The 17,634-nt window shown below is 39.7% G+C and overlaps 1 protein-coding gene and 1 non-coding gene across 2 annotated transcripts in view; one reads left to right on the forward strand and one right to left on the reverse strand.

Annotated features, from left to right (window-relative positions):
* The window catches only part of SH3GL2 (SH3 domain containing GRB2 like 2, endophilin A1), a 204,220-nt gene that overhangs the window by 126,604 nt on the left and 59,982 nt on the right, over positions 1-17,634 (forward strand). The window lies entirely within an intron of this gene.
* On the reverse strand, positions 2,981-3,096 carry LOC133098467 (U5 spliceosomal RNA). The gene has a single exon (XR_009702168.1). It is a non-coding gene; the product is annotated as a U5 spliceosomal RNA (small nuclear RNA).

The following is a 17,634-nucleotide window of genomic DNA, read 5'->3' on the forward strand; positions in this document are numbered from 1 at the left end:
TACATCTTCTTTTCCGATTTGGATTCCTTTTATTTCTTTTTCTTCTCTGATTGCCACGGCTAGGACTTCCAAAACTGTTGAATAAGAGGGGTGAGAGTGGACATCCTTGTCTTGTTCCTGCTCTTGGTGGAAATGCTTTCAGTTTTTCACCATTGAATATGATGTTTGCTGTGGGTTTGTCATATATGGCCTTTATTATGTTGAGGTAGGTTCCCTCTATGCCCATTTTCTGGAGAGTTTTTATCTAATCATCTCAGTAGATGCAGAAAAAGCTTTTGACAAAATTCAACACCCATTTCTGATAGGATGCTTTTTGAATTGTCAGAACCTGTTAGATGTATGTTTTTCAAAGGCATCCAGTGTGGTGCAATGGGAACAGTGATATAAGGCTGTGAGAGCCTCATCCTTTCTACCAGTGACCATCTGTGTAAGTTTTTTCAAGGGATAGACTCATGGAGTCTCCTGGTTGGATGGGACTCTACAGGTTATGTGGCTGATCCTCCAGCTGATACATAAAACCCTTTCTGTACAGTCTCTCCTATACTCTCCCATGTTGGGCAACTTGCCTTTTGAAAGGACACATTTCCTATTTAGATATTTCTCATGGTTAGAAACTTCTTAACTTACATGAGCTAAAATCTTTCTCCCACTAACTTCCATCTAGATTTGTCTAGTGAAGGCATGTGAAATTACTCTAATCCCTTTTCCATGCAACAGCCCCCCTTACATTTGAGGGCCAAGTGCCTGCTTTCTTCCCAGGGCATCTCTCCAGGATAAATATCTTGATCTCTGTGAACCTCAATTGTCTTATCTCTAGAATGTAGTTACAAAAAGGATTCCCGCATCTGTGAGTGCCTTCGTGAGTGAGACGCCATGCTAGATGCTAAGGATACAGAAGAGAATATACTGTCTCTGCCTCCCAGAAACTCACCAGGGAAGAGAAGTCAAATGATGCAGCAGAGAGATAAAAAGCTCTCTTAATAGAAGTGTGCAAAGGGTGCTGGACGCTTCATAAGATTTTAGAGAAGATCAAATTAATTAAGATATTGGAAGTGTAGTGTATACGCTATAAAAGACTGTAAGTTTGTTTGGTATTACTCTTAGCGGTAGTCAGAGATGTACCAATAGCTGATCTGTCCCCATTATTTTTTCTGAAGCCTGTTATGCCTCTGACCTTTTCAGTTTGAAGCTTCTGTTTGAAACCTCTGAGTTCCACATAATTAATGAGTTTGGATATGTGATGGTGCCCACAGGGGGCTAGAAACATGCCAATAAGTTTATCTTTCTTCCTGCTCTTGCAGGTTGTTTGGGTTCAGGGCTTGTAAAAGACAATTATACTCAGTGAATTTTTAAGTGAATTCAGATCTTATAAGCCAGGGACACTGTAAATCTCTACTGATGCTTTACTGTTTAAAACTCCAGATGGTGATGGTAATACTTCAGCTTTTCTCCATATGGAGAAACAGAAGACAGCTTTCAGAAGAAAGCAGTGGCAAAATTCAGATATCATCATTTTGTAGCACTAGGTCACTCTGTGTCTCCCTCACAGGGTGTTTGAGCTTCTCATCGTGATTTTTCAAGCATCTCTTTACTTTGCCAAGCATATCATAAATGGAAGTAAGAGGAAGAACTATATATTGATGTGACACGATGCTGAGGTTAGGGTTTGCCACAATATGGCAGCATGTCTTATACTTGGGAAACTTAAAAATACAGATTCCCAGACCCTACCTCCAAATACTCAGATTTAGCTATCTGGTGGGTGTTGGGAGAGGGGGAGAGCTGCTGCATTGTACTTGAAATTAGTTTCTGGATAATTTTAGTACAGGTGGGCGCTGCATTGAGAAACACTGGGGGCGGAGTGCGCTTGTGATATGAGGGCAGTAAATCTTGTCCTGCCTCTGACTCTGTATTTGTTCTTGCCTCCACTAACTTCTGAGGGTCTCCTTTTTATCAGGAGTTTATATCGTGAGGAGTCAACAAGATGAGTCAGATAGTTCCATTCTCAAAGAATCTTCAGTATAGCCTTAAGATGTCTGTAGATCCTGGTTTAGTAGCTACATGACTTGGAGTGGGTTACTTTTAAGCTTAGTGATATAACTTGGATAATACAGTCTACCTATTCTTCAGGATTGTTAGGAAAACTGATTAAAGGTTCTGTGGCTGTTATCTTCCCTAAGCTGGACAAGAACTGATTGAATATAGTTGATATGCATTATTCAAGAGAAAACATTTTCTCCATGCCATCATAAGCATTCATTTCCTTTTGGAAATACTTTTGTTTTGTTTCATTTTATAGTTGTAATTTAACTATTTGGCTTTTGAGTGTGCTGTAAAATGTTGGGTTACAAAAGTTCCTTCTGTTACCAAATGGCTCATCAGGATTTAGACTCCTCTGGGCCACTTCCCTTCAGGGTCTGATAGGGCTGCTACCACCACCACTTATTGTCTTTGTAAATTAGCCGTTTTCTTCTGTCAGTAATTTCTGTTCAAATCTGATTATAACAACTAGGCTTCCAGTAGGAAGTGATAGGTGTAGGTGTATCCAGGGCACTCTAAATATAATTACTGAGTTCTTTGAGCTAGCTCATTATCTCAGCTTCATGGTGCCCCATACCCCTTTCTTTCACAGATGTCTTTATCTAAATCACCAGTACCTGATTAGTAAATTTGCTTCAACTGTAAAAGATAAACAGTACTCTACAGTAAAAGCGCATTTAAAATACACAGAAAGCAGCAAAAAAAAAAAAACCCCACTGCAACGTTTTCTGAGAGACGAAGCAAGCTTACTGCTGTGGTATAAATAAATGGTCTTTGTGGATTTCATTTGCATTATTTCTGTACCAGAGTTTTCATAATGTACCCTCAAAATCTCACCTTATATATTTCTTACTTCTTTTTTTTTTAACATAAAGAAAACTACCAACAATGATATATTTTTGAAAAGTGAAATATCATCTGCTTTTTGTACATGCTTATAAGCCTTGCGAGAGCAAGGCCTCAAAAAATTGGGGAAAGACTCAGAATTGTTCCTCTCCAGGGAAATCTTTAGTAAAAGGTGAAAGATTTATATGATCTGAAGAGAAACCAGAGTATATTTCTTACTTTTTTGTAGCATCAATAATCAGTGTTCAAGGAGTCTTCTAGCATTTCTCCTGACTGCCCACTTTTTTTTTTAACAAACATTGAAATCTTAAATTTTTATTAAAAAATATGAGTAAATTCTCTGGTTGTGTGGTGTAATTAATCTCACCTAACTTTTGCCTTTATTATCACCCACGTGGTACATGCTTATAAGCAGTTAATAATTTAGTCACATCTTTCTGAATCTTAACAAATGAGTCTATATGAATTTCATACATCAACTTAAATACAAAATGCGTTGATGACAGGTCTGGTTGAGAAATGTATCTCAACAATCTGTGAGATGAAAGAGTTGTTAACTTCTCATAAACTTTCAAATCATGTAGATGAGAGATTTTTAAAAAATTGACTGTAGGGCTTCCCTGGTGGCGCAGTGGTTGAGAGTCTGCCTGCCGGTGCAGGGGACACGGGTTCGAGCCCTGGTCTGGGAGGATCCCACATGCCGCAGAGCAACTCGGCCCGTGAGCCACAACTACTGAGCCTGCACGTCTGGAGCCTGTGCTCCGCAACAGGAGGGGCCGCGATAGTGAGAGGCCCGCGCACTGCGATGAAGAGTGGCCCCCGCTTGCCGCAACTGGAGAAAGCCCTCGCACAGAAACGAAGACCCAACACAGCCATACATACATACATACATACATAAAAAGAATGTAAGCAGACAAGAATAGCATTAAAAAAATTAAAAAAAATAAAAAATAAATAAAAAAAAATTGACTGTAATGAAAAGGTAGGTTTTAGGTAATACCTTTTAACACCTGAGATCAGTATTCTCTTCATATTTTCTCTCAGCGCTACCTTCCTGAGGTAATTCTGCGTTCTTCCTCTCTTTGCCGGAGGATTTCTGCTACCTACGAAGACCCTTTCCAAATGTATTTTCTGGGACTTTCTCTCTCCCACAGTCAAAACTTATATGTCTTTTCCTGATTTTTCTTTAAGCGCTCTGGCCTCCATTGTTTTTGATGAGAAGTCAGCTGTTAATTTTATGTTCCACAGTGGAACAAGTTGTTTTCCTCTGGTTGATTTCAACAATTTATCTTTGGCTTTTAACATTTTGATGAGTTTGGGTGTGGTTCTCTTTGAATTCATCCTACTTGGAGTTCATGGAGCTTCTTAGAAATATAGATTAGTATGTTTTTTAAAAATCAAATTTGGAATATTCTCAGCCATTATTTCTTTGAATATATTTCTGTTCCGTTCTCTCTCCTTTCCTTCTGATAATTTCAGTGTGCGTATGTTCTACAGTTAATGGTGTCCCACCTTTCTGAAGCTCTTTTTATTATTTTTCTTCTTTTTTCTTTTTCTTTGGATTATATAGTCTCTATTCATCTGTTAATAAGTTTCCAGTTCAAATCTGCGGAACCACTCTACTGAATTCTTCATTTCAGTTACTGTACTTTTTAACTCCAGAATTTCCATGTGGATCTTTGTTGCATTTTCTATCTTTTTGTTGATATTCTCTGTTTGATAAGACATTGTCATCATACCTTCCTTCACTTCTGTAAGCATGGCTTCCTTTTGTTCTCTGAATATACTTAAAACGGCTGCTTTCAAGTCTTGTTAAATATAACTTCTGGGCACCTGTAAGTTTCTATTGCCTGTTTTTTTTCCTGTGCATGGGTCATACTTTTCTGGGTTTTGTTTTTTCTGTTTTTTGGGTGTTTCATAATTTTTTTGTTGAAAGCTGCACATTTTAGGTAAAATATTGTAGCACCTCTGAATACTGACACTCCTTACCCCTTCCTTTTTGGAGGAAGTTTGTTGAAGTTGTTGTTAGGTCATTTATTTATCTGTTTAGTGACTTGGCTGGACTAATTCTGTAAAGTCTATTTTCGCCACATTACGTCCTCTATGACTTTCTTGCTTAGATTTTTTTTTTCTTGTTTTTATTTTTGGCCTGAATTCTTAAGGGTTTTCTGTGGGTCTTTATAAACCATTTATTGATCACAGTTTGTGCTTAAGCCACCCTAGCTACTTAGATGTGTGTGTGTGGTTTGTAGACTGCTTTCACACTTCAGGGAGTTTACAGTTTCCACCCACTTTTAGCCAGGGTCCAGTAGTTCAGAGGTCTTCTCTCCAGTCTCTCCAGGGAGGGTGCAGCACTAGCTAGGCACAAAGTCTTCCAGACCATGAGAGATGAATATGATTTTATTTTTAAGCCCAGCTTCCTGACTTCCTTCTAGGTTAGAGTGGCTTATTGTTTAGCCAGTGTTTTGGTCAAAGGTTGCGCTTAAGCCTTTTAAGTCAGTAAGGCTTCCACGTTTTGCTGATGGATCTATGTATGACTTGGGGCATTTTCATGTCTGCCCCAAGTCCCACTCTGGTTACTCCTGAGTGGGTACAGCCTAGGATATGTTCTCAATCTTTAGGACCCTCAGGGATGAGTGTGATCCCAGGAACACTCTTCTTGGATGTCTCTTAGGCTTTGTTAAATTTATGGCTGGTCCATCATTTTATAATACGTATGATACATCATGATACTTACATCATGAAGCTACTAGGCGCATGTAATTATTTGCTTGCAACCGGAATCTCCATTGTTTTTGACAGTGTCCTTAGGCATGAACTTCTCCCTGCTATGTCCCAAATAAAACCAGTCGATTCAGGCAGCATCATAGAGCTCTCTGTCATTAGGGCTTGCCTCTTCTCCTGGGCAGAACCTCTGTGCCATTACATCAGATCTTTGGATGGGAACAGTAGCCCACTTCTCCCTGAGTGACAGCCCCTCTCTACAAGCAGGCATTGCATGATTTTTTAGCTTGCTTCTCTCAGTGTGGAATCTTTGCCTGATGAGTGAGCTTGGATTGCTCACTTGGTGATTGGAACCCTAGTGTTCTCAGCCTGTTGCTCCTGGGGCCAAGCCCTGCCCTGCAAGTAGAAAAGGAGTGGGGGAAGGGGATGTAGTCCTCTCAGCAGCACCTGCCTAGATTTGTGCTTCTGCATTGCAGGGTTGGGAGTGGAGGGATGGGAGACACTGGCAGCCTAGCCTGCCTCTCTCAGATGAAACCGTAGCCCTAGACTAGGAGCTGGGGAGAGATAGAACCCTGTTCTTGGCTGTATCTACCCAGAGTAGAGCTTCCATCACCCCCCTCTTTATCTGATTTTTTCAAGGCTTTGCTCTAGGCTAAGTGACATTTAGCTCATCTGGCGATTAATCCCTTGTAGTTGAATGTGCTTCTTAGGTTGTGGTTTCTTATATCTTTATGTCTCTGTTGCTAGTACCATTAATGTCATAGGAAGTACTCAGTAAATGTCCCTGGATGAATGAGTGGATGAATACCATATTTTTCAAGTGATGTGTTTATTTTTACTCAGAGTGGATGATGTATACAATGGAGCTTTTGGGTACTTGGGAGCTCTGCTGGGTGTGGAAGTAGGTCTACACTCTGCTGACCTAGGCCAGTCATAGCCAGCCAGAACTTTCAAAATAAAAGGAGGATAAAGCACTACCACATGGCACATGAGTAAGAAAAGACAACCCAATAGCAGAGCAAACATCAGTAGCAACCACAACAACAAAAAAATAGGCACATGATATGCACAGGCAGCCCATAGAATAGGTATCCCAGAAGATCAGTTAGTGTGAAAGGATGTTCACCTTCTCTAGTAATCAGGAATATGGAAATTGAAAGCAATATTGTAATATATATTCATAACCATCAGATCTGCAAAAATTAAGAAGTCTGACAAAACTAAATATTGAGGAACATGTGGAGAAACGGGAATTTTGGTACACTGAAGGGGGGGCTATAAATTGGTACAACTGCTTGGGAGAGTAATGTGGCAGTAATGAAATAAACTGAAGATTCATGTATCATGCGTACCTTGTGACACAGTAATTTCACTTCAGGGCACATATCCTAGAGAAAACTCCTACTCATGCAGCAGGAGACACTCACAGAGGGATGCTTATTGCTGTACTGTTTGTAATAGTGAAAAGCATAAAACGACCCAAGTATACATCACTAAAAAAATAAATTTTTATGTAGACTTACAGTGGAACACTGTACAGCAGTTCAAATGAATGGTCTGCCTCTACCTATAGCGACATCTGTAAGTTTGATGTGTGACAAGTTATGGAAGGATGGGTGCAGTATGATACCACTTATATATGCTAAAAACAGAAAATAAATCTTTACACTGTTTACGGATTTTGTAGCACAGGTTTCAACATACTGTGATCTGTGGGCCAAATCTGACCCATGGCCTATGGTAGAACAACTCACTAGCTAAGAATGATGTTTATATTTTCAAATTATTGTAAAAACAAACAAAAAACAAGCAAACTATGGCTTTTCTCCATAGCAGGTCAGATAGACACTCCAAGGGAAGCTTTGAGCTCTGAAAGAAAGTTGACTGTATAAAAGGGAGAGTGTGCTTTAATTAAAAAAAAAAAAGTATGAGGCATAAAATGAATCTGATTGTCTTATCAGCCTGCTATAACAAAATACCATAGACTGAGTAATTTATAAACAACAGAAATTTATTTATCATAGTTCTGGAGGCTGGCAGTCTAAGATTTGGTGTCTGTTGAGGATCCTCTTCCTAGTTCATAGATTATCATCTTCTCACTGTGTCCCCACATGGCAGAAGGTGCTGTCTGGGGTCTCTTTTATAAGGGCACTAATCTTATTCATGAGGACTCCACCCTTTTGATCTAATCACCTACCAAGGGCCCCACCTCCTAATACCATCACATTGGAGGTTGAAATTTCAACATATGAATTTTGGGAGGATGAAAACACTGTCTATAGCACTGACACTCAAGCCCTAACCTAGTTCTACTTGCCACTTATACTAATAAGTTTGCTGCTCCCTGGTAAACATATACCCTGTGTGTCTGGAGACATATTTTCTCAGCCTAGCCTGGTGGATAGTTCCAGCATCCTTCCTCCAGCCTTTCTGCCCCAGGAGTTTCTTCTATGTCTTAGAATTTTAGCTTTTTCTGGGTATTGCCTGACCTATCTGGAGGCAGCCTTCAACCAGTGGAAACATGAATCAGATGATTGCCCCAGCTTCATCCAAGGAACAGTACTGAGGTGTGTTCCACATGGTTCCTCACAGGGACCACTGCAAGAGCAAGCCACATTACCCAATTCTGGAGTGTGGTAACCAGCTCCAGAACACACTCTTCTGGGCCTTGCTTTTCTCTGCCCCACTCTTCCTGCTCCCTCATTCTGCTTGCTGGGACCGCCATCCAAATGAACTGCTGCCACTTCATGCATGACCCAGACTCTGTTTGGGGAAGCTCCAAACTAAGACAGACACATAGGCAGTAAAAGAACAAAACTGCCGTTGGGAAGGAGAGTGGTACTGTGGGGTGGCGGAAGCAGAGGGGGGCACGGGGAGCAGGAAAGGAGCTTTAATTATATTTTTACAGTTTACTTATTTATAAGTATCCATAACAAATAGGGCAGAAGGTGAGCTTTTTAAAAGCTGAGTTGTGTACAGATGGGCATTTACATTTTAGAGTTTGAAATCATGTGCCAGATTTCTATGTGAAAATAGTCTTCCTCTTTTAATTTTTCTTCGGGAACCTGTTTCTTATGGTGCTTAAAATCCAACTTCTGCCTTGACATGTTGATCATACCTTTTTGAGTGACAGTAATTCATTATGAGAATAAAAGAAAGGCACCCATATTTAAATAGTAGAGAATATGCACCAGAGTAATTAAATTGAAAGAGACTTCCCCTTCATTTTTTAAAAAAATACTTCACAGGATAACTTTCTCCTCTAGTAGTAGTGATATCAAAAACCTTCTGCTGTGTTCAAGATATGCTCCTGAGCTCTAAATGACAGGTTGAGCATGCTCTAAGTTAGGAAATATTATGTAAGAGTAGAAGGTAATTCACTCCAGAGAAACACAGTTTACAGGAAACTATAAAATAACTCATTGGGAACATTTCTTTTAGGTTCCAGAAAATTAAGTCCCACTGTGGGTTTTCATGCAGAGTGTAGAAAAGGGAAACAAAACCAAAACAAAAGGACAACAGCAACAACAAGATTGTGTTCTCTAAGCCTCCTTAGAGAGCAGGATGTTTTTATTAGCATATTTGGGACTTGATGCAGGCAAGACTTCTTTCAGAAAGAAGCCATATGTTCTCTTGTGCATGCCAGACTTGTGACAATCACGATTCTGTGGTCTTGCAAATGAAAGCAAAATGTTGTGTAGCCCTCCCAGCAGGGATGAAACCTTTTCCTAAAGCAGCATCCTTTTGTGATGCCAAGCTCTCATTTGACTGAGTTGCTTTGCGCTAAGTATATCTAGCATGAGGTTTTAAAATTATAAATCCTCTCCTTTTACCCTCATTGCTCTTAGGATGAAGGCCTTCATTTGGCCCAAAAAGGCCTGCAGTGTCTGACTCCTGCCAGCATCTCTAATGTCATCTTGGGTGCCTTTTCCTTCCTTCTCTAATCTTCATTCATGCTGGGCTCTTGGAGGAGCCATGCTTGCCCATTATACCCCAGGACCTTTGCACATCCTCCTCCTTGTCTCTTCTTGCCTGACATATAAAAAGCATTCAGTAAATACTTTCTAAATGAATGATAGAGGTTAGAAAGTAGCCAGAATCTAACATGGTGGTGGTGGTGGAGATGTTGTGGTAGGCAACAAGTATATAAAAAAGGCACCACTTCTGTCTAATCACCAGTGTTTTAAATGGGTATGGAATAGGCCAACTCTTCCTTTTACTCTCCTTTCTTATTTACATTGTATTCTTATCAACAGTCATGCCAGCATATTACATTAATAATTTTTGAAAAACTGTTTAAGGTACTACTGTTTTAGAATGTGTCCAGAGCTGCTGCTGATTATCCTGTATCCATATCCACTTTTGCCATCAGACTTTGCCACCAGTAGAGGGGTATTTTGAGGGAAGGAAGAAAAGATAAGTACAATGATTGTTCAGGGGAATGATACCAAATAGAACTGAAATAGGAAAAAAATAAGCAGACCAAATTAGTGCATAGGTTGGTGTACTGATCCACTGCCTGCTCATCTCATACATTGCAGGCCAACCCTGTGCCAGGGCAGCGCTGGGCACTAGGAAACAGAGATGAACAAGACCAAGATCACTGCCTTCTAGGAACTCTAAAACGTTGGAGAGGCATTCAAGTAGATGATGGTAGTACAAAATACAACCTAACAAGTGCTGAATAGAGTTTGACCCAGTGTTACCGAACCAAACTTGGGTCCACTCGCCTGATGTGCTGCAAAGCCGAGCTGCTGACACCAGGTTGTGGTGAAGGAAATACAGTGTTTATTGCCGGGCCAGCTAAGGAGACTGGGCAGCTTATGCTCAAAAGACCTGAATCCCCCAGTGGCTTTTAGGGAAGGGTTTTTAAAGACAAAGTGAGGAGTGGGTCATGGGGCACGTGATCAGCTCGTGCACAGTTCTCTGATTGGTGGGTGGTGAGGTAACCCTGTGAGGTCACAGGGGTCAGCATTATCAGTCCTCAGGCTCCAGCTGGTCTGGGGGCTACGTGCTCATGGTCATCATGTAGTTAGCTTCTTCCACCTGGTGGAGGTTTTAGTATCTCCAAAACAATTCAAGGATATGGCTAAGGATATTATCTATAGCCCCTGAGGAAGAACTAAAGGTTCTTGACTAACCTATTAATATTTTGTCTTGCTTGACTGTTTTCCTTTGTTTCTGCATTTTCTCACTTTTCTGATTAAATTTGTTCTTTGGAACTAGGGGAAAGCCTAGGAGACTAAAGCTTTTCTACAAACAAGAGGTAGGTGGGGGATATGAGGGGTGGGGGAGTCTGTCCTTGGGAAGGCCCTACAGTGTCTTGCTCAGTTTCACCAGGGCTGTGGGAGCACAGAGGAATTTGGACATATTTACAGGGGAAGGTACAAGTGACCTAGTGACGATTTGATCACAGTAAGTACATAGGCACAGGAAGAGAGTTACGGATTTATTATTGAAGGACAGTAAAACCTAACATATTAATCAAGTCTTGTTAGTTACCAAGAAAATACTTAGCAATGATTTTTAGCAATATAGACAGTTATGGAAAGCAAGTTAAATTTTTTAAAGAACTTTTATACATTAAACTATCCTCTGATGCTGCAGATTGGTATCTATTGATTACAGCTAACCCAAGTAGACTCTCTCCTGGAAAACAGGATTTTTATTGAGTATGGGAATCAAGGGACCTGGATTTCAGTCCTACCTCTGGTATGACCTGGCTGTCTGACCATAACCTATCTGTTTATCTCATCCCCACATCCTCAATGCTCCCCATCCCTGCTCCTCTCCCTACCCTCCAGCACACACAGGTACCCATGGGATGATGTAGTCCCAACAAAAACACAGTTTTACTCCTGCAGTGCTTCTATTCTGAGGAGTGACCAGACTCCCTCCTTCCTGCAACGTCACCTCAAATTAGAATTGGAATCCCTCATTTTGCCAGAAAACCCCAAACCCCCAAAAGAAAAAACCATACTGCATGGCCTCATGAATGTATTCACTTTCCTCTCACATTCTCCTACTTAACCTCTACTTGCTAACTCCACGAACCGATATAACACAGAACTCTGGTTACTGGAGTTGATTTGATAAGAAAACTTAAGAGGTCACTTCTGAAAAATGGATTCTCAGTATAGCATTGCATTCTGAAATGTAAATCTCCAGTTCATCTTTAACTGGTAACGAGTGCCCACAGGGACACCATTTTGCTCTTTAAAGATCCTCATCTGGGTTGATGCCGTATGTATTAATGGCCCTCAAGCCTTTATTTGGCCTGGATTTTGGGAAGTGTCTGTGTCTTCCTTCTACCACAAGTTAGTCCTGGGTAGACATATTTTGGAAGTCTCCACCTTACAGTCGCCATGTCTGTGATGTCACCGTGTTACTTGTAGGTAACAGAGTCACGTGGTGGTACTTATAGAGTAACGACACTAATCCTTTGCGTTGGTGAAGTGCTTTACAGTCAACAAAGCAACTACTCAGTTATCTTATATAATCTTCATAACTGTCCTGTGAGGTGGCTTTGAATTATCCACATGTCAGAAAACTTGAGAGGTAAAATGATTTGCCCAAGGTTATCAACCTAGAAAATAACACAAAATGTCCATCACCTTATGGATGGACAAAGAAAATATGGTATATTCATACAATGAAACATTATGCAACCATAAAAGGAAGGAGGTACTAATACCTGCCACACATGGATGAACCTTGAAAACGTGATGCTAACTGAAAGAAGCCAGAAAGAAAGGACCACGTCATTATATAATTCCGTTTATATGAAATATCTAAAACAGGTATTTCCATAGAGACAGAAAGTAGATTAGTGGCTGCCAGGGGGTGGGGCCTTGAATGGAGTTGGGGGAGGGGGTTGGGAGTGACTGCTAATGTGTACCAGGTTTCTTTTTGGTGTGATGAAACCGTTCAAAATTTAGATTATGGTGATGATCACACAGCTCTGTAAATATACTAAAAGTCATTGAATTATATATTTTAAATGAGTGAATTTTGTGGCATGCAAATTATATCACACTAAAGTTGTTAAAATTTTTAATTCATTTTTCTCTTCCCTACACCCCAGAGCTTTAGGGAAGTGACTTTAGGAAGTGTCTTCTTGATACATATTTGGCTTCACTTTTTTCTGTCATGAAAAGAGGTGCCCCGCCTCTTCTTAAAAGTCTGTCCCTTCCAAATATTCCTCCATCTCTTCTCTCATGTCCAAATCGAACAAATAAGAGGACAGCCTTCTGAGTCCCTGTGTCCACCGCTCCCTAGCTGACATTAGCACATCAGGAAGCCTGAGAAGAATTAAAAAGACAGTATCCTTTCCTGTGTCCTTTCCATAGTTTATTTTTTGGCATATTTTTATCAGAGCTTTGCAATCAGTCAACTCATTCAAGAGCAAGTCTCCCACATGGTTGGTTGAAAAGCACTGGGCAGAAACTTGAAAGGAAAGGAAGCCAGTAGTGCCAGTTTGGAGTGCTGGAATTGTATTTAGACCCTGTCCCCAATTTGATGTATAGCTTTGAGCAACTCTAAGCCTGGAGAAATGCCAAATACTTCCCACATATATGTGTGTGTTTATATTTAAGTGTTTGTGTGTGTGTGTGTGTGTGTGTGAAATATAACTATTGGTACAGAATTGACTGAGGCAATAGGAAATGGGACAGTGAAGTTAGTAGTTTCTTTCCACACCTTAAAAGCATATTGGGAAAGAAGGAGTCAGATTAACTCTTAGATGATGTGGGATGCAGTGACATTACTCTGAATACATGCTCTAGCTGTTGCAGCAGCCTTGCCTGTGAAATATACCCTGCAGGGGCAGAGGACACTCAAAGTTCTAATACTAGAAATAATGGGTAAAAAGCAAACCACGAATTTGTATATTGTCGGGGAGGGGAGCCTCCTCCACGTCTCCTTCTCTGACTTCAGCATGAGCCTACCGGGTGTGAGTCTCCAGAGTCGGCTGCAGTGCAGGCAGCAGACCTTGAAGCTTGAGGTAGAAGCGGAGCGGTGCATCTGTCAGGGCTTAGTCTTCTTAGGTGGTGACGAGATGCTTAGCATTCAGGAAATTCTGCCCAGATTATAAATGAAATCTGTATCTGTATCTGCCTTGTCACTAAGGTGCTTTTAACATTTTTGGTTCAGATGATGGAATTTCTGTAGGTATGAGTTATCAAACTTGATATCTCAGACAGGGATCCATCTTTCTGAGTTTTGTGTTGTTATTCTGTGTTCCCAATTGAATCCCTCTATTAGCAGGTCAGTGATTTTTCTGTATAAGATGGTGGATCTGGTGTCTCTTTATTGAATGCCAAGTGGTTGTCCATCCACTTTCATGACTATCTCTGAGGTCTCTTCATATCTTCTCTTTATTGTTATTTAAGGTAAAGCTTATTGCAGCTAAGAGCATGGTGCTAGCTTTCTTTGGCTTAGGAAGAGAGGAGGGTTTATCTCGGGATAGAGCTTGGCTGCCACATTTGGTGACGTAAAATGCTATATAGAGAGCTGAATGTATTGATGTGTGAAACACTTGTAGGAAGTCTCTCAAGTGTCTTCAAATACCCATTGGCTTGCAGTTTGTCCTTGATGTTTGCTTTCTGCAAAGGTGAGGTACCTACCTTGAATGGATGGATGAAGGCTGTCCAAGCATTAGTGATAGAAATGGAGCATATTCTGAGCTGCCTGCCCTGCAGCTGAGACCCAGCAACTGTCAGTTACTCTACTTTTTATGGGCATCTCCTACTAAAGATGATTTATTGTCTTTTTTTTTTTTTTAATTTTAGAGGGATATTTGCATCAAAATAACCCTAATCTGAGAATCTGGGGGTGGGAAGGGGGAGAGTTCCATAGCATTTTCTCTTCAAACACTTTGCATGGTATTTTCTCTTTTCCTTCCTTTCCTAATTGTTATCTACCTTTGGTGTACTATAAACAGCACTCCAGCAGGTAGAAATTGCATCAGTTAGGGTTCTTCAGAGAAACAGAAACAGTAGGATATGGGGGCAGAATTTCTTCTTCCTCCAGGGAACCTCAGTTTTGTTCTTAAGGCCTTTCAGTTGGTTGGATGCAACCCACCCACATTTTCAAGGATAATCTTATTTAGTTAAACTCAACTGATTGTGGAATTAACACGTCTACAGAATATCTTCATAGCAACACGTAGATTAGTGTTTGATTGAATAACCAGGTACTATAGCCTAGCTAAATTGACTCATCAAATTAACCATAATAGAAATAGATATCAAATTTTAAATTGGAAGACATCTTAGAACTCTCCTGGTTATCTAACCACACCCTACCCCTGCCCCATTTTGTGGATGAGGAAACAGAGGTCCAGGGAAGTTTGTGATTTCAGTTCACAAAAAAGAAAAGGGCTTCCCAGCAGTTTCTTTTAACAATTGAAGGTCTAGTACCACTTCCCCTTGCCTTATCAGCTGAGTCATCAGGCATTAGGTTCTAGGCTATTCATTAACCAGGACTGAAATCCCAAATGAATTACTGGTACCTTTTTTTTCTCTTTTTGAGTTCTGCTTTTTTCTCAAGGGATTTTATGACTGAGCTTTAAATAGAATTTAAAAAAAATAAAAAATACTGCATGACATAATTCTAGCCCCAAGTCTTAGTGTCTGTTTTTAGCCGACACTGTCTTTTTATGTTTTGTTCAATTTTGGTGGCTTATTGCAGTAGACTATGAAAATATATATTTTTTTCCCTATTGCCAGGGATGGGAAACTTTATGGAAATACTATCCCACTCTGTGAATCCCCCTTGCTAAATTACCCCTTATCTGATGAGGAACTAGATTATTTGGGGGAGTTGAAAAATACAGAAGTGGTTATTGGTTTTTTATTCTGCACATTTTATATACTTAAAACATTTTTTTTTTTTTTCTGAAGGACAGAAATAGGATCACTTGTGAATGAAACTGTAGGTGATAGTATAAACTATGTTTCCAGGGAGGGACTGAAACTTGCATGATACCTCTCCTACCAACTCCCTTTGAGGGGTGTGTGTAAGTAATTAGGCACAGAGTCCATAGGAAGTTTTCACTTTAGGGAAACAGGGCTTAGAAAGTTATTGCTTTTAACTCCAGTGAACCACACCAGAAGCTCAGAACATCATGCAGATCAATTTCTGCATTTTCTATATAGTACTTGACAAGAAGCAGGATAGGCTGAAAGCTGGGGAAAAGGCCAAGAGCTTAGCTCACCTAAACTCATTTTAAAGTTTTTGGCTCCAGACATTCAAAGAAAATCATTTGTCATTCTATTGAATTCTTGGGGGGGAAATCACTAGTTTTTAGATTTTTAGGAACCTTTCTATTTTTCTTCAATATAGTGAGAAATAGAGTTAGCACAGTTAGCTCAATTAACTCAATTTAGATAGATGAAAATGCCTTTACTCATTTTCTAAGAAAGAATACAAAATTTCTGGATGGGAAAAATAAATATATATTTTTTGAAATTCACTTTCAAAATATCATGGCATTTAAACATTCCAATTTAATGACAGCTAAGAAAAACTAGTGTGAAACCTATATCCCGTAAAGTGTATCCACCCTGCCTTTCATACATGGCAATACCACCATCTGGAAAAACAAAATCTACTTGTATTTAGCCAGATACCAAGAAAATACTGCTGTAATTTTGACTTTTCTGTTTCCTTCTGAATATTGAGTATGTCATCAAGTATTATTTAATTTTTAGGACCGAACCAATTAATAATAATTAAAGAACTTTCATAAAGATTCAGAGTATGGGCTTCTTTTATTTATTATCATAGGTGATGCCTTTGTACAAATATTGGGAAAACAATATTTTGAATTTTCTATTTTTTTGCCTATTGACAGAGAAGAAGATATGACACTTTACAGGGGAGGTAAGAGTCTCAGAAAGGAGACTGAGAACCAGTGCTCACTCATAGTTAAGGGTCCTCCTTCAATTTATTTTGATCTTAGAATAATTCGTTGAGATACATTTTTTTTTTCAACTGATAATTGTCTGCTCTGCAAACACTGTGTTAGGTACTGCAGTCTCAGATGTTTTCAGACAAAGAAGCATGTGACATGATTCCCACCTTTTGCATCTTACAATAAGATGAGCAGAAGTTCTCAGCAATTTTATTCATCAAGTAGCTAGTTCCAGGGAGTCCAACAGATGATGTGTTTCATTAAGAGTTCACAGGAAATCTAGTAACTTGCATATAAGGTGGGCAATCAAGATGAAGATGGAGAAGGTGAAATCTGGGTGAGCGACTTAGAGAATTGGTAGGATTTGAAAGTAAGAAAAGAGAAATAGGTCCAGGTACAAGGCAGAAGGAATTAACACAGCATATTTGGTGGATGGTAAGAAAACCTGGCTTTGTATAATGAATGATGAGACAAAGCTAAACAAAAACAGAGACATTAGGCAGTAAATAACTTTGCAGGTGTGTGACGTATGAATCAATTTGGTCTTAAGTCTATTGAATTTCACTGATGTGATTTTCAAGGAGGCCTTTATAAAAAGTAGCTGGAGATATGGTAGTTGGATCTTCAGTGTTTGATTGAAATGCAATGCAGGGAAGAGTCAGAGCTGCAACTAGAGAATGGAGTGTCTTTTGCCTAGAGGTGACCGTTAATGCGGGGGAGGGTGAGTCATTGTTGGAAAGCGGGAGGCATCCTTTGGGCTGGGAACAGTGGTCATTTATTTAAGCTGTCTCCTGCTGCTGGTTCCCTTGACATTTTTCTTATTAGGCATATAGAAAAAAATAGCATGAGACTACACTACTGCAGACTCAGAATTAAGACTTAATTTAAAACGTGAGTTGATTATATTATTTATTTTCTTTTTTTGACAAGAAAAACTCCCTGAGTGAGGTAATCAGTCTTGTTTGCCTTACTTTATGCCTCCTTTCAGTCATCTTAACATTAACATGTACAAAATTACACTGTAGTTCAATCCACAAATCTTTACTGAGTATGTGTTGTGAGGAATACAATGAAGAATAAGATAGAAGAAGGTGAGATTTTCGGTTTGG

This window comes from Eubalaena glacialis, chromosome 9, assembly GCF_028564815.1.
Source record: "Eubalaena glacialis isolate mEubGla1 chromosome 9, mEubGla1.1.hap2.+ XY, whole genome shotgun sequence".
Taxonomy (NCBI): domain Eukaryota; kingdom Metazoa; phylum Chordata; class Mammalia; order Artiodactyla; family Balaenidae; genus Eubalaena; species Eubalaena glacialis.